Source organism: Schistocerca americana, chromosome 6 (genome assembly GCF_021461395.2).
Source record: "Schistocerca americana isolate TAMUIC-IGC-003095 chromosome 6, iqSchAmer2.1, whole genome shotgun sequence".
In the NCBI taxonomy this organism is placed as follows: domain Eukaryota; kingdom Metazoa; phylum Arthropoda; class Insecta; order Orthoptera; family Acrididae; genus Schistocerca; species Schistocerca americana.
The window spans coordinates 265,995,194-266,013,935 of NC_060124.1; positions in this window are offsets into that span (position 1 = coordinate 265,995,194).

The window sequence follows — 18,742 nt, forward strand, 5'->3', positions numbered from 1 at the left end:
GATTGAGAGTCTCCTGTGTTTGACGTTTATAGTCCAGTGCGACTGTGGGCGATATTGCTACATATCCCTCATCTACACAACCGAATTTTCATACAAGCCGAAAGGAAAACAGTAATTCTTTAAATTTTACAGTACACATTTTAAAATATAACTACACAGTGTTAAAAAAATATTGCATATTTTAAGAGGTGGTAGTACGACCAAAACAAGACAAATAATAGATCTGACACGGGTTCCAAATTGCATAGAGCTACAAACAGTTGTTCGGTAGCAAAGACATGTTTCACAATAACGAAAAAATGCACATCTCTTAAGGCATGCATCTCAGACATCCTGTTTACTCGACATTTACGCAAGAGAGGAATAAATAAAACCTCAGTAATGGAAAAAAAACAATTGTTGCAGGCGAACGAAATGCCCTTATGATTTTAAATTGAATACGGTGCTCGATTAACAAATTTACAAACTCATATTTATCAATAACCAGTCACAAAACTAGTATTTTCGCGTGGCTGGAAATCATTTACAATATTTCTCATTACATAAGAGCAGATGGACCAATACCCTCACGACCTAGTACATCATCTAGATCTACATGTACATAAGTACTATACGATTCAAATTCAAGCGCCTGCCGGAGGGTTCATCGAACCACTTTCAGAATATTTCGCTAGTGTTTCATTCCGGAAAAGCGCAGAGGGAAAGCGAAGCGAGCAAGCTCTAGTTCCTCTTATTTTACTACGATGATTATTTCTCCCTACGTAGGGCATCGCCACCGAAAGATTTTCATAGCCAGAGGAGAAAGACGTTGACATAAATTTGGTAAAAACATATCACCGCAACGAAAATTGTGTTTTTTTTAATTGCACTCTAACTCGCGTACGATATCTGTGATACTCTCTCTCGTTTCGCGATAATACGAAACGAGCTCCCCTTCTTTGAACCGTTCCATGTCCTCTGTGAATTGCGGATCCCATGTGGCAAGGTTGATCTTTTACATCATCTAAGTGTTCTGCCAGTAAAACAGAGTCTTCGGTACGCATTCAATATTCGATGTGATTGTTCCTATTTAAGTTGTTCGTAACCCTAATGCCTAGGTATCTCATTGAATTGGCGGCCTGAAGAAATTTGTGATTTATCACGTAACTGTAATTTAACGGAGTTCAAATGGTTCAAATGGCTCTGAGCACTATGGGACTCAACATCTGAGGTAATCATTCCCTTAGAACCTAGAACTACTGAAACCTAACTAACCCATGGACATCACGTACATCCATGCCCGAGGCAGGATTCGAACCTGCGACTGTAGCGGTTATGCGTTTCCAGACTGAAGCGCGTAGAACCGCTCGGCCCACAGAGGCCGGCTTTAACGGGGTCCGTTTAGTACTTTCAGGTGGATGACTTAACAGTTTAATTGCACTATACGGATATCTTATCTAGATAATTTTTCAATTGGTTTACGTCGATTATTACGAACTGTGATCTTCCTGACAGGAAATCAGGAATACAGTTCGCAAAGCTGAGACGATATTCCACAGGCACGCAGTTTGTTTAGAAGCCGTTCATGAGGACCGTTGTTAAAAGCTTTCTGAAAATTTAGAAATGTGGAATCAGTTTGCGGTCCCCTGTCGATAACACACATTACGTCCTGTGAATAAAGTGCTCGTTGTGTTTGACAAGCATGATTTTTCCTGAATTCATGATGACTCTTTGCAAACAAATTGTTTTCATCGAGGTCATTCATAATGTTCGATCACAGTGTGCGGTCCAAGAAGCTAACGCAAATCAACATCGGTGATATGAGTCTCCAGTTCACTGTAGTACTCGTATTTCCTTTCATAAGTAATGGTGTAACTTATGAAATTTTCCGGTCCTTAGGTATTGCACTTTAGTAGAGCAAGCGGTTGTATGTGACTGCAAAGTGCGAAGCTATTACATCAGCAAGCTCTGAAAGCATCCTAACTGGTGTAGAGTCAGGACCGAAAGACTTGTTTTTACTAAGTGATTTGAGCATATTCTTCGAAATATTACAAGTATACATAAAGAATTTTTCCGGTAGGACCAACAGCGCTCTCATATCGCTCACAGACAATGCTCTTCTCGTTAGGGAAGTACCGTCACCGAAAGACCGTCAAGAAATATACAGCACCTTCAAAAGAGTTTATACCTTGTGGTCTGAATTGTAGCTCCCTTGTGGATAAATGCCAAATCATGGAATTCGATTGCAGTGAATTTGAAGCTCTGCTGAGGTGCGACTAGTCCTTAGCACGCAGACAAAAGAACAGCTCAAACACGCAGTGTAATTAAACACAAATCCTTGGAAGGACGGTGATTTAGTTCTCGAAAGTATATAGGGCACCACTGAAGTTCTTGGAAGAAGACTACCAACTTTTTTGTCGTTAAAATCGTACGTCATGGGTAGGAAATACTACAGTAAGCTGGCCGTAGATGGTGTTCCAAAAGTGGAGAGCATAGAGACAGAAGTGATAACACTTTCTGCAGGACCTGACCATCATTTTTCAGGACAATGCTCAAGCATGTACAGCTATTACTGATATGTTTGACTGATGGGGCTGCCAAGTGCTATACCACCTACTGCACTCCGCTGACTTAAGCCCCCTTGAGTCTAAATTGATTTCTAAACTGAAGGAAACACTTCACGGCATTCGTTTGGGAACTGCTACCAATTCGTCGGGCAATAGACCGTACCGCTCTAACTGTCAACACAACTGGCACTGCTAAGAGTATCCTACGACTTCCACATCACTGACTACTGGTTACACACAATGCTGGTGACTACTTTGAGGGTCAGTAAAACTTTGGAACAAGTATCTATTTTGTACGAGCTGTAAATAAATAATTGTCGCTATTGAAGTTCCAACCCTCTTACAAGTCTACGAGGCAAAGAGAGACGCGGTACTGTTGTGTTGTTCTGTAGTTTCAAACAATAATATATTTAAAGTGAATATAGAAACAAAAATTTCTTCACATATAATGATGAATGTTTTCGGTGCCCAGGACAGCAATAAAATTTACTAGTGACTTCGGAATGTGTCCGTGATGTTTCGTTCGGATTATTCTTTCCTCCCATCTTACAACGAAGTCGCCTTATCAGAAGATGATACAACAACGTAAGCCTTCCGAAACGTCGGAGACACGTTCGCTATTGTCATTACAAAAATCGCAACAAAATTGTAGTCTCTCCTGTGTATCTTGTGTTCTTTCACTTAGGAAGTACCGGAACCTATTTGTACAATACGACACTTAAACGTAACGTAAAGAATAATACAAACTGCAGATGTTAGCGATTGCATCAGTTAGAGAATGACGACCATTGTGAGCGCACACTGACGTGAAATAACGTGAATACCATTGGCTCATGGACTCTGCTATGCAAACGACATTTCAGTTTACTTGAGACATGTAAATTCGCTGTAACTTATAACCGTTAGAGTATAACAGTTTATTTATTTATTTATTTTTAACGTATGGGGCGAAAATGGAAACAAGTGGAAGTGTAACTAGGATTCGATTCAGAAAAGTAACCTGCTGTTATTCATACGAGACAGTGCAATGGATTTCCTGAAAATCACGCAAACAGAACCAAGATCGCTGTTACGTCAATTTTTCAATACACGAATCCAATAACTCTCACCTCCACTGGAAATATCTGAAGAGTTAGTCTATGCCGTCATGGATGACTTAAATTCAGAACTACAGATTCATTTATGCTCAAGAAAATACGGATGCACGATGTACTTATACTTATTCTTGGTGACCTCGCTGAAGTCGAAAATGCGTGGTTGGTATCTCCAGATCAGCCTTAGCAGCTCTGTAGAAACGTTATACATTGTGTCTTGTGAAGTGAATCGAAGTAAATCATTGAGCGCTGCCAGTTAAAGTGAAATATGTCTTCCCCGTTCATTGTTTCTTCATGCTTCACCTATGTTTCACGCGCATTATGGTTCACAGATGGGCGTTCACGCTGCACAGTGCTTTGACACACACACACGCACACACACACACACACACACACACACACACACACACACACACAAGTCTTTCTCCATTGCATGTCAAGGAAGGAACGCTCTTTCTTGTTTTTTGCACGTTTTCGGAAGTTAGTAAAACGTTTATGTTTATGGATTTATTTATGAAGGACTCTGATAATTACTCTAGACTGCTGACTAAATATTAAACAGGTGTTGGTACTACTAAATCAACATGTGCACTCATGTATATTCACATTCTAAACAAATACAGTTTAGCACTCTTATCAAGGATATACAAAGTAGAGTGATATGATTAATTGATGTTGGCTCTGATAAAGACAATATTTCAATTTAATGTGCTCCTTCTTCTCAACATACTCTTTTCAGTTCTAAATGCTTCTTTAGAGTCGTAGCATCCCAAAAGTGATTTTAGTAACCATATTTGAATTGTGCACGTTTCTAAAATATTTCCAACGTTAATCATTGAATTTTATCCCCGATCAACAGTTTCGACATAATGTAAAATAAATTTCGTTCAATCTGTCCAGTAAACATATCAGTATGATATGATCTATCGAAAAGTGATAACTTTTTTATGAACACGATAACTTCGAAGTTATGTGTATCACCAGTTAATGTATCAATTTGCACACCACATTAATTTGGTTAAATTTTTGACTTTTTATACAAAACGTGGTATTTGTCGAAATAAACCAAGTAATAGCCGCAAGTAACTGCTCCTTATGATATTATTTTTATATTTTTAGGTGGTGCCAAACATCGTTGTAATTACTACTCGTCACCAACATTTCTCTGCTTTGTCAGTGCGCGAGGATGGAAAGCGAATATTATGTAATAGTATGAGAATAAATATCAAGCGTAGTAATTTGAAATGCATCTACTCATCTATCGGTTTTTTTACATGCATTCAGCATACATAGTGTACTGAACAATCGGTATACAGATATTTCATTACATAAAAAAGGTTAAATTCCTCTAATTGCTTCTTGAATCTTAAACAATGAACTGCCTGCAGGTAGCTTCCTATCAAAATTGATAACTGTAGGAATGAAGTTCAGGCTTCGTCTAAATTAGTTGCATTCATTGTTACTCTCGTATTAAATTTTGCTTGTGACATAGGTCACCATTCCTTGTAAATAATAAAAAAAGACAAAAGTACGTCGAATTTCCAGTTTAATAATGCCTCATGTACCAGAACACCGCAATTCAAAGCCTAAATATATGGAAATTTTGGTTTTTGTTGCCAGTCAAAACGGAACAATGCTGTAGAAACCTCACAATGCGCTCCCCGTGACAGGACGTCAATAACAGTGTAACATTACAAACACGCTGCAGAATGGACCGGAACGCACGACAAATGTTTGCTAGCAAATGTTTGGTGCAATTCTATAACTAAAAGTGTTAATATTTTATTTTCTCCTGTGCGTGTAGTCCCTTTCTCGTTTTCTGCACTGCTAATACTTCTTACCTTACTTTAATTAGTTTTTGGTGCATACTGATAATTATTTTTGCAGAATGTGAAGATCATTCAGTACAGACAAATGTGTGCTGTTAAGGTCTCATCGACAGTTCATAAAGTATTTCAATATCATTAACTTTCATACGAAGGCGTGCTCTAAATGAATGATTCCGAATTTTTTACGTGAAATCTCTTAAACCTTTTCAAATAACAAAACGTCATTAAAATTCGGCCTCTTTATTCTTCATGTCTGAATATTTCCGGCCGTAACGTAAGTATGTCGGTGAGTGAGAAAAGAAGAGTTCATCCACTCATGGAGCACCATCTGCTTCAGAATCATAATGACACACCGTATAGGGACACTACAACATCCGCAACGATTCAATGCCTTGGGATCACTGTCACCGATCATCCTCCATTCAGTCCCGACTTGCCCGCATCCAGTTTTCATCTATTTCCAGAACTTAATGAACGCCTTGGAGGACTCCAGTTTCATAGTGATGAAGCGATGCAAGTTTAGGTAATGTTGTTCTCCGTCTAGAGAATCAAACATTCTACAGTGGCGATGTTGAAATACTGGTCACTTGTTGGGAGAAATGTGTTCGCCGTTAGGGTGACTGTGTTGAGAAATAAATGTGTGGACATGAAGAATAAAGATGTAGAATGTTAATATCATTTTTTGATTTTGCTTCATGAGTTTACACGTGAAATATTCAGAGGTATTGCTTTCCAGCACGTCCAGGTAGACAACTTGCAACAGCTGCTAAATATTTGAAGGAAAGTATTTACATTGTCATCATCCATACACATACATCTCTACTCTTTTCCGGTTTCCGTTTCTGTAGCCATCACCAATGGAAGAAAAGCAGTACATCAGTTTCACAAAAGTTCGTAACACTATAAATGACTCATCAGCAATCCAAATACAATGATGTTACACAGTGGCAAGTAAATACACGTAATTTGACAGCTGTCGTAAATCACACAAGTAGGTTACAATCCAATGTACAGCAGGTTGTGTAAAGATTGCCAACAGTTATCAGAACTGCTAACTGTATGCAGTCTTACTTTGGACACTCACGTGCGATTTCATGGGACCTGCGATAGTATTCGAAGGCACCATTACAGTTGTGGAATGCTTGAAAAATACTGAGGAAACTTGAATCCTTTCATACTTGACGTCTTCCTTGGGGTCAAATGTACCAACCAACACGATATACGTTCGTTTCACGCTATTGTATGTATGAATAAGCACTCATGTTCAGAAAAAAAACAGAACACTTTGAACGACTAGGGATAGGACGTTCATATTCACAGGACACGTGCATTAGTACGTTCTGGAGCATGTGTCGAGTTCTCTAGTACGCACAGTGTCTGCCATGAGCGCTGATACCTTGTTCCATAAGTGATGGTATCGCACATGTAAGGCGCGAACGCCGGCCGTTGTGGCCAAGTGGTTCTAGGAGCTTTAGTGTGGAACCGCGTGACTGCTACGGTCGCAGGTTCGAACCCTGCCTCTGGCATGGATCTGTGTGCTGTCCTTAAGTTAGTTAGATTTAAGTAGTTCTAAGTTCTAGGGGACTGATGACGTAAGATGTTAAGTCTCATAGTGCTCAGAGCCATTTTTTGAAGGCGCGAACTGCATCTTGTGGTATAACCATCGACGCTGTATTCAAGTGGTTCCAAAGTTTATCTGTGGTGGTTGGCACTGGGTCACAGTGCTGCACCCGTCGTTTCAGCATATCCCACACGTTTTCAATTGGCGGCGAGTCTGGTGATCTGGCGGGACAAGGCAAAAGGCTGACATTCTGTGACAACAAGATAGCACGTGTTCATGCAGCAAAATGTTGTCGTGAATTGTCTTGCTGAAAATGGTGTCTTGCGTGTTATGCAGAAAGGGTATGGCTACGAGACGCAGGATGTTATACACATAGATCACACTGGTCACAGTGTCCTGGGCACGCACCAGCTATGTTTTGTGGTTGTACCCAATAGCATCCCATACAACGAGGCCATGAGTTGGTGCTGTATGATCTGTGCGAAGGCAGTCATTGCATGTTGCATGTTTTTGCTATATGACAAAGGTAGGCGGAGAAGTGGAGGACACCCGCGTAACCCATTCCGTAATATACCATGACGGACTGTCGACCGTAATATTGGACGATGTGTTACACCGTTGCACTTGACCCGTTCACGGCCCGTGTTCATTCCGTTTCTTGCTTGACAGCTTCTCTTTACGGAACTGTCTCCTCCTTTCTTATTCGATATACTGGCGTCACTAAGTTGCAGGCTTGCCTGCCCGCGAGTGGCAGCAGCAGCGCGTATGGATAAGAGCACTGTCGTATTATCTTGGAAGAGACCGCTAGTATTTGCGGCTCGTCGTGTGTCGGGGGTTCAGTCGGGAGGCAGCCCTAGTGAGGTCCGGACAGCCAGTATTCGCCGACCGCTTGTGACACACATGCACTGCCCGACGGAAGGAGACTGTGGCGGGAATGACCATTGGTTGGTCGTTCTGTCGGTCGTGTCATCGGGCGACGTGTATTTGATCTTTTGACCGTTTCTGGGCCTTGTCAGTTGGTTATCTTGCCGGACGTGGGTCGGTTCCTTCAATGTGCAGAGATGTCGGGTGGCCAGTGGGCAAGTGTTACCTCTGCTTGGTTGGGTCCGAGCCATTGTGCCCGGGTCGCCGTGTCTTGGAGTTCCAATTGGACATGGAGTTGAGTCGGGTTGGAGCTGAAGTGAGGTCCGGACAGCCAAGACTCGCCCGACCGTAGCTGACCGTCATGACTTGAGTGGGGACGACCTTGGTTTGTCGTCCGGTCGGTCGTCTCATCTGAGGACGTATATTTGGTCGCCGACCGCTTCTGGTTCTCTGTGTGTGTGTCGACTTGTCATTCGTCCTGGTTGTTCCACAGTGATTGCTTTTACGATTGTTCGAGCTCTTGTGGAAGTGTTTTCGTGGAACTGTGTCTAGTTTGTGTAACTTCGACTGAGTAGTTACGTTAATGCTGTCTGCGTACTGGAGTAGGCAGTCGGTCGGTTGGGACAGTGCAGCGAGGAAGTCTATTACCGTAGTGTTCCGCAGTGTCTTTTTCCTCGCCGTGTTGATGCTGTCCGTAGCGCGTGTAGTTTGACAGCCTTTGGTATTGTTCGTATTTTTGAGTGGTTATTGTGCCTTGGCTGTTTCTAGACACCAATTTAGAAGACGTAGTGCTGCTGGCATCTTCGTCCTTGGCTGGTATTTTCCGTTGTCGTGCCGTTGGTCGGCGCAGCGGATTTGATAAGGTTGTGGTCGGTCCTTCAGCCATCCCTGGGTGGGGTTGCCATCCAATTATTAAGTCTTATTCTTGGCGGCCTGTCTCACCTAACCTGTTGTTAGGGTTTCCTCCTCAAGCCGACCCTTGGAACACTTCTGAGCACCACTGTTCTGTTGTTTGTGATTGTGATTTCCTTTTGTCGCAAATACTGTGCCAGGCTTTCAGCCGTCTCTTAGTTTAGTTGTTTTAATTTTAAAATAAGGCCTTGAGCCGATTTAAACTAAGCCTTCAAGATTGATTGGTTTAAAACTGTTTTACAAAGGAGATTTACCTCCATTTGAAATCTTTGTTATCGAGGCCTTAAGCCTCAGTTATTCTATGTCTAGTGTGTGGCCTTCAGCCGACTATTTAGGTAAAATTTTGTAACTAAGGTCTTCAGCCGTGTGTATTCCTTAAGGCAATTTTAATAACTTGTGTTCAGGCCTTCGGCCGTATTCTTATTGAATCCTTTTCATGGCATGTTTGATTAAGTCTTTTTAGGAAAATGAAGATGTGTGTTTAGTACAACTAACAGGAACTGATCTTGACCCCTTCCCACAACCATAACCTGATCCGCTCTGTCCTGCAAAACCCAGATTTCACCGCTAGTGACCCAGAGCCGAGAAGGACTCAGATCTATCCTGAAATGCCGTTCAGATGATGTATCGATCATCTTGGGCGTTGGTCTGGGTTGTGCGACCTGACGCATCTCGTCGTGTTCTGCGGCTTTCAGTGAACCATACTGCACACAATCGCTTCCGAAACACTTCGTCCCACACGAACAGCAGTCTCCTGGAGGGATGCATCACATTCTCTCATTTCGCTAATGCGCACTCTTCCAAACCCACTGACATGACGGTACGATTCGCGCGTACGTCTGCGAGGCATCCTGAACGTCTGCTAAAGTCACACTGATCCATTAGTTTCTGTTTATAGCGACAACGAGAACTGCAGCCATTTTAGCGTAATGTGGCATGCCCTGAGATATCGATATTGTCCTTGAACGCGCGGGCCGCCGTGGTTCAAATGATAATCATTACTCCAGGACATACTAATGTACATGTCCCGTGAATATGAACGTCCTACCTCTAGTCGTTCAAGGCGTTCTGTTTTTTCTGAACATGAATGTACTCAACATAGAATGACTAATATTACAGAAATACTAAATATAGAATGAGATCAGGGTTAACTTATAGTAATTAGATTCAAGTGGATGTAGGTTGCAGTAGTTATGTAGTTTTGAAGGGGCCTGCTGTGAACACATCTGTGAGGAGAGTAAAATCAAACTATCCTTCAGAGTGAAGACTACAACAACAACATGTTGTAGAGTAAAATTAGAGCATGAAAGCCTACTGGCATGGTGAATTTTTCAAGCAGCCGTTCTGGTGGATGATGGCGTATTTGGACATGATGATCGACCTGCTGTAACAAGAAACGTGATTCATCTGATCAAGCTATAGTTTTCCAATACACTACGGCCTTACCTCGAAGATTCTGTTCCCAGTGCAATCACAATTGTCAGTATAGTTGGTTCAACAGGGAAACAAATAGGGGTCGTCTGTTTTGGAGACCCACGTTCAAAAAAGCGCGCTGTATGGCATGCTCCAAGCACTGTGGCTTCGGATCTTACACAGATCGCCGCATATACTACTTTACAGAGAGGTGGTGAGGCGAAGATTTCCAACATCCTGAGGCCTACTCGTGGACTGAAAGCTCCTCAAGCATAGATGTTCGCAACCAAAGAGTGTGCATACGTGCAGGGGCTGTGGAGCGTTATCTGGAGCTCACTGGGGTGCCACAGTAATCGCCATATTTCAGGAAGTCGTTGGGTACGAGTAACTAAACTGGGGAAGTACCACGGCGCGCAACTGGCGTTCGGCTGAAATCAGTAATCGGTCACTTGACTTCCAGCGTTCGCTGTGTGATGCGACAGCGTTGTTGAGGATTCGACTGCAGCTAAATATTTAAGACAAGAAAGACTGTAGCTGTGACCGATTCTTGTTTCATTCGCAGCCATTTAATCTATACTCTCAGGTTCCTGCCGAACCATTCCCATCGGAGAACACCCAAATATTTGTGATAAGAAAGAATTTAAATGTCATTGTGTTGGCAGAAATTTCATCTTTGGTTTTCTAATGAAGTCACGAAATCGAAGAAATTCATTCTACATCATGCTCTTCTTTGTACATAACACCGAATATTGCAGAAAGTACTTTCTCGCACTCGAGTAATGAATCCCAGAACGTGTTACAAATGCGAAGGTGGAGAGAAAAAATATATCGTTTGCCAGAACACGAAAACACTTCCTTCGATTCCGTAACTACACGTCTCTAACCACATGACGACAGTGATCGCAAACAATTTCGAACACAATTGTCGCTTAGCGTGGAATCTCCTGAGCACTTTTACGGTTGATGTGCCTTTTACTGACGTTTAGCTACAACAAACCGTACCTAGAGTTTCGTGTTTGTGATAATTCTGTAACTCACCGTTGCTTTGGAGCGGTTCACTGTCGTAAAGCGCAAATGTTACGGAGAAAAACTAAATACGATGATTGCTCTCATAAGTAGCGAGCAAGGGACGTCACGAGCCGGAAGCAGTTGCAGCTTCCTCATTTTAATCACTCGTCATTCTGCTGTTGCTTTTAGGGCGAGATATTGCAGCTGCGCACTTGTAAGATAAGCAATTGCCACATTTCTTTTATAAATCACGCCAAACGTTTTCGCTTTGTATAACTGCACATAAAAAATGCAATAAAGCTACGAATACATTTTATTTGTGCGTACTCCGAATGCATCATCTTTCAGTAGCTTTAAATATTCTGCACATACTTCAAACGTAGCCGGAGAACTTTTATGTGTTTAAGTTCACGTAGACATGATAATTTATTTATCCACGTAGGTTTCGTAATTTCCTTATGAAATGTCATGCACCATTTCCTTTTGTTTTGACTTCCGAGAACACAGCTGACGGTTGCTCAGTTGGCTTCACTGGTCGGGGTGTTGCCTCTCTGACGTACTCTGCCTCCATGCGCACGATAATACCACGCGAAAAGCAGCGATGTTTGTGAAGTAACCGTCCCAGGTGTCGAGCCACAACAATTCGTCCTTCCTCTAAATCGCTTTTGTGAATGGACTTTGCCATTTATGCCCTTATCTTTTCAAAAATGATTGGCTGTTTGTCTCTACTCCCAGTCAGAATACTGATAATTCAAAAAAAAAAAAAAAAAAAAAAAAAAGGAAAAATGGCGGATTGGATGTCGCTGTAGATGGTGGTCATTGTTATTTGGTTTATTGATGTAAATCTGTAAACCGTGTCGTCAGTTCCTTTGCAAAGTCAGGACGGTTGGAACATACATGGCCGAAATATCAGTGGAAGAAGCATTAGGTCTCCTGACTGTCCAAAATGAAACGGCTAGTTCATTGTGCTGCGAAAGGGAATCTCCTTGAAAAAAGTTCTTGCAATATGTGTAAATAACTGTATTCTCTACGTTTCACCTTTGTAAGAGGCTGTCGATGTATGAAAAACTTCGATGTGCTTAAACCTTATCCTCTCACGATTCATGGAAATAAGAAGGTTATTCGGAAAGTAAGGAACGGTCGGTCGCGAAATGGAAACGACAGTGAAAATACGATGAGGTTTTGCACAGGTCTGTTGGGCATTGTCTCTAGTATGCCCGTCGATAGCGTTACGTCGTTCTTTCTACATCTGAGCACACAGGGAGCACATAAAGATACCTAGGACAATAGTGTCTCCCGCCAAGTTCGAGGGCCTGGTGAGAAATTTCGCCTGAAGCTATGCAGCCAACATTACATAACTGACGTGCGTTTCCTTGTCCAAGGCAATTCTCAGCCGCAGTCTGCGGGGACGAAGATGCTCCTGCATCGTTTTCAATTGGAAATGTTTGATTACCCTCACTACAGCCCGTAATTGCGTCTTGGCTCACATGGACCGCTGGCTATGAAGACAACATTTTGGCACAGACAACGAGCTGTAGGCCAGCGTAGAGAATTGCCGGAAAGCACTGGTGGCTGCCTTCTGTAACGAGGGTATTGGAAAGTTGGTACAATGCTACGACAAACTGTCTAAGTCGGATCGGCGACTATGGAGATAAGTAGCTGGAAGTAGAAGCTAACTGTTGCAAATAAAAAAAAGTTTAATTCTCACTGTGGTTTCAATTTCGCAACCTATCGTTCCTTACTTTCCGAATAGCCCTCGTACTAACTTCCGTTGTGCACTTTGTGAGAAGCATACATTGATTTTTCTATTTATTTGCATTCCAAGAATGTATTTTCAAGAATGGGGCACGCGTCTTCGAGCTGACTAAGCTGAGAGTTGAGGCGTGTTATTCAGAAAGAGCTCAGTACTGCTGGTATAAATTCGCCCAACACCGTGTGCTTGAGAGCGAGCCTTCTGGAAGGTAGTGACCGTTTTGTGGGGGCTTCCGCGCTTGGTATGTAAATGAAACATAATTGTGTGTAAGTGGAGAGCCGCGTGGCCGGTGTATCGGTTTGTCCGGCCGGTACCACGCGAAGCGCAGATTTGCTGCGCTGGAAGCCGCCGGGCGTGGCCTGATTAACACTCACGCCACGCCACGCCAGCTTCGGCGCTCGACGCCCACAGCACGGACGTCAGCGGTCTGCCCTCGCTGATAAGCTTATCTCCTGGCCCACGACCACTGCCACGGCAACGACTGTTCCCTTTACCACTTCGGAAAGTAAGGAACGATCGGTCGCGAAGTGGAAATGACAGTGAAAATCCGATGAGGTTTTGCACAGGTGTGTTCTGGTGACGGAGCAATTCAGTATATTATTGCTCAAAGTAGGCTTCATGCCTGGCGAAAACGAGAATTTTAGCATTACAGCATTGGATCTGAAAGAAGTGCCACCACGGTTATTTCAAGATACCTTGATGGCATCGGTAATGGTAATCATTTTTTATTTTGTTACTTAAGAGGGTGGCCCGGAAAGTATTGCACCGCATTGTTTTCTTCAACAAATTCATTATTGAACATAATGAGAAATACACACACGAAAGAGTTGTGTTATATCTAAACACACTATTTTTCCACGTAATCTCCATCCCTTTCTGTGGTCTTTTTCCAGCGCGATATGAGGGCGTGTGTGCCCTTTCGGTACCAACCCTTGTCCTGGTGGCGCAGCCAGTGCTTCAATGTGCGAATCACCTCCTCATCGTCCTCAAAATGTCTTCCACGAATGGCACCCTTTAATGGCGCAAGGAAGAGGAAGTCCAAGGGGGCTAGGTCAGGGTTGTAGGTTGTATGAGATAACACTGGTCAGCCCCGTTTTGCGATGTGTTCAGCAGTCCGCAGACTTGCGTGGAGCTTAGCGTTGTCGTCTAGCACCAAAACATCTCATGGGTTGCTGTGACCCCGAAGCTGCCGGAAGTGCGTTTTGAGTTTTGTTGTAAATAGGCAGTTTAGGTATTTATGTTGGAAACGCGACATAGTGCTCTGTATGAAAATCACTGACTGCTGTGTGTAGTCTGTCGCTGGTTAGACTCATTGTTGGAATATTCGCTAGTGTAGTGTTGGGCAGTTGGACATGAACAGCGCTTAGCGTCGCGCAGTTGGAGTTGAGCTGCCAGCAGTGGTGGATGTGGGGAGAGAGATGGCAGAATTTTAAAAGCGGACGATCTGGACGTGTGTCCGCCAGAAAGAGTAAATTTGTAATACTGGATATCATGAACTGATTACATAGTGACTTTTGAACATTATTAAGGTAAATACATTGTTCTCTATCAGAATCTTTCATTTGCTAACTATGCCAATCTGTAGTTAGTGCCTTCAGGAGTTAGAATCATTTATTTAGCTGTCAGTATTGGCGCCCGCTGTATTTCATTAGCTGGTTGGGTTGGGTTGTTTTGGGGAAGGAGACCAGACAGCGAGGTCATCGGTCTCATCGGATTAGAGAAGGACAGGGAAGGAAGTCGGCCGTGCCCCTTGAAAGGAACCATCCCGGCATTTGCCTGGGGCGATTTAGGGAAATCACGGAAAACCTAAATCAGGATGGCTGGACGCGGGATTGAACCGTCGTACTCCCGAAATTTCAGCAGTTCGAGTAACGAAGGTTTTTGTGAGGTAAGTGATTCATGAAAGGCATAGGTTATTGTTAGTCAGGGCCATTCTTTTGTATGAATTATTGAAAGTCAGACTGCGTTGCGCTAAAATATTGTCAGTTTAGCGTTGATCATAATAAGTAAAGAGAAAACTGTCTGCGTACGTTGTGTTGTACTCAGCTGTTTCTGTATCAAATAACTTAGTGTACCAGCACAGTAATTCATAATTTTACAAAGGGGACGATTCATATTGTTAATGTGTTGACGTATGCTTCTGAATTAACGGCACCGCCACTTGGCGTCACTTCAATGATAATCACACATTCACAGTCCCAGAAGTCCGTGACGATGACGTTACGGGCGGAATTTTTTCTTCTGTGGTGAGTGGGAATGGCACCATTCAGTTGATTGTCGTTTTGTTTCGGGCACAAAATGGTGAACCCGGGTTTCGTCACCTGTCACAATCAGGGACAAGGTCTCTCCCTCAGCTTCAAAACGTTGCAGCAAATCAAGACAATCGTGTTTTTCTGTGCGATTTGTCAAGCACCGTTAGGCATAGCGAGGCCCACCTTGCACACACTTCTGAATATCCAACAGTGCGGATAATTGCATCCACACTTCCTTTGCTCATTGACAGATGCAGAGCCAAATGCAGAGTCGTAAAGCCTATGTCCTCGCGAATGACAGCACCTGCTCGTTGCAACATGTCAGGTGCGACAGGCATGGATGGTCTCTCCGACCGTTGAAGGTCTTGGTGCTCTGCTGAACTGCCTTCTGATGACCTCACACTCTGTACCCAGAAACTAAGTGCACTTCTGTCGACAGCAGATGCTCCATAGACTATGCTTAAGCGTTTGTGAATATTCCCTACAGTTTCTGTCTCTGCAGTGAGAAACTCTACGACGGCACGTTGCTTGTAACGTGCATCACCTACCGACACCATTTTGAAACTGTACTGCTGCTAATCTGTCTGTCGGAAGTGACGAAAACTTGGCGTGCTCGGTCAGGAGTCTTTAAGTAATACATACGTAGCGTTTCACATTCGTAGCATTGTTTTCGGCTGAGAAAAAAAAATGCGGTGCATTACTTTCTGGGCAACCCTCGTAGTTCATATCCAAGTGTTACACGACAATCTCCATTGTCTAAGGTCTACATTTTGTAATGGAGCTTTGTAAAAATATAGATAACTCTTGACATGATCTCCTATGGGACTATGTGAAATAAAGCAGCTCAGAGTCCCTCATTTACCCACAGCAAGTGCGAGCACTGGATTGTATACTAACAGACGTCATGTCAGGATGTAACTGTGGCAGTTGCGTTTTTATACACTCCTGGAAATGGAAAAAAGAACACATTGACACCGGTGTGTCAGACCCACCATACTTGCTCCGGACACTGCGAGAGGGCTGTACAAGCAATGATCACACACACGGCACAGCGGACACACCAGGAACCGCGGTGTTGGCCGTCGAATGGCGCTAGCTGCGCAGCATTTGTGCACCGCCGCCGTCAGTGTCAGCCAGTTTGCCGTGGCATACGGAGCTCCATCGCAGTCTTTAACACTGGTAGCATGCCGCGACAGCGTGGACGTGAACCGTATGTGCAGTTGACGGATTTTGAGCGAGGGCGTATAGTGGGCATGCGGGAGGCCGGCTGGACGTACCGCCGAATTTCTCAACACGTGGGGCGTGAGGTCTCCACAGTACATCGATGTTGTCGCCAGTGGTCGGCGGAAGGTGCACGTGCCCGTCGACCTGGGACCGGACCGCAGCGACTCACGGATGCACGCCAAGACCGTAGGATCCTACGCAGTGCCGTAGGGGACCGCACCGCCACTTCCCAGCAAATTAGGGACACTGTTGCTCCTGGGGTATCGGCGAGGACCATTCGCAACCGTCTCCATGAAGCTGGGCTACGGTCCCGCACACCGTTAGGCCGTCTTCCGCTCACGCCCCAACATCGTGCAGCCCGCCTCCAGTGGTGTCGCGACAGGCGTGAATGGAGGGACGAATGGAGACGTGTCGTCTTCAGCGATGAGAGTCGCTTCTGCCTTGGTGCCAATGATGGTCGTATGCGTGTTTGGCGCCGTGGAGGTGAGCGCCACAATCAGGACTGCATACGACCGAGGCACACAGGGCCAACACCCGGCATCATGGTGTGGGGAGCGATCTCCTACACTGGCCGTACACCGCTGGTGATCGTCGAGGGGACACTGAATAGTGCACGGTACATCCAAACCGTCATCGAACCCATCGTTCTACCATTCCTAGACCGGCAGGGGAACTTGCTGTTCCAACAGGACAATGCACGTCCGCATGTATCCCGTGCCACCCAACGTGCTCTAGAAGGTGTAAGTCAACTACCCTGGCCAGCAAGATCTCCGGATCTGTCCCCCATTGAGCATGTTTGGGACTGGATGAAGCGTCGTCTCACGCGGTCTGCACGTCCAGCACGAACGCTGGTCCAACTGAGGCGCCAGGTGGAAATGGCATGGCAAGCCGTTCCACAGGACTACATCCAGCATCTCTACGATCGTCTCCATGGGAGAATAGCAGCCTGCATTGCTGCGAAAGGTGGATATACACTGTACTAGTGCCGACATTGTGCATGCTCTGTTGCCTGTGTCTATGTGCCTGTGGTTCTGTCAGTGTGATCATGTGATGTATCTGACCCCAGGAATGTGTCAATAAAGTTTCCCCTTCCTGGGACAATGAATTCACGGTGTTCTTATTTCAATTTCCAGGAGAGTATGTCACCGTTATTACACAATCCAACGACTCTTGCAGTCGGTAAACGACGGACCATGAGCTACTTTATTTTACATAATCCCATACTCGATATTATAGCGTGTGTCTGGAGCCCCCATACCATTTTGCGCATGCTTCCATGGGAGCGTATTACGGGAGCGTTTTACGTTATTTTATGGTGTTTTATGTTTAGCGACCGCTTCCTCGCGAAAAATTGCTCGCTATGAATGGTGCCTCATCCTGTTACACACACAGACACACACACACACACACACACATACACACACACACACACAACAATGCAACTGGTCGTGCCTATAAATGAAAGACTTACTGATAAAGTGGTCTTGTCTTTTTAAAATGAATTCTTTAATTTAACCTGTTGCTAGCTGTATGACTTATGTTGAGGGTGAGGTTTAGAATTGGGAAGCACTGAAGATACACACAAGAGACTCAACAGTGTGGCACGCCGAAACCGTCCTCTATTGACAGAGGGAACATGGGCTACGCAGAAATGGCAGCGGATAATGGACGTGAGTCGGCTGCTGGTGTTTCTTGGGGAAAGTCGCCTCGGCTAGCGTCTTACTAGCGCCGGGCCTGTTGTGCAGGTTATTGCACTTACCCGCTTAGAACGGCTGAGCTGCAGCCATTCGTTGCTTACGAAGGAACTCTCTCGGCAGGAGGATGCAGAGAAAGCGCATTAAGCCTATAAACGTCTACCTGCTGTCCAAAGAAACACCGAGAAGCAGCTCATAAGAGACTGGAGAGCAGCAGGTAGTCTCGAGCACTGTTTCTTTAACTTTTCCCACAGCCCGTGATGCGATGCTAGCTGTTGCTTCAAAGTGAGATGACTGGGGAAATTGATGGGGCGTCAGGAAGTCGCAAACACTGCGTGAGATTCTTTAGAGCTGTTGGGAGTAAATCGAGATGGAGTGCTATGTTGTTACCAGGAAACAATTACGCCATTGGCGGACCAACATAAATTTAAGAGGACTGGTTGTTAAGGTTCGCCGGCCGTAGTGGCCGAGCGGTTCTAGGCGCTACAGTCCAGAGCTGCACGACCGCTACGGTCGCAGGTTCAAATCCGGTCTCGGGCATGGATGTGTGTGATGTCCTTAGCTTTGTTAGATTCAAGTAGTTCTCAGTTCT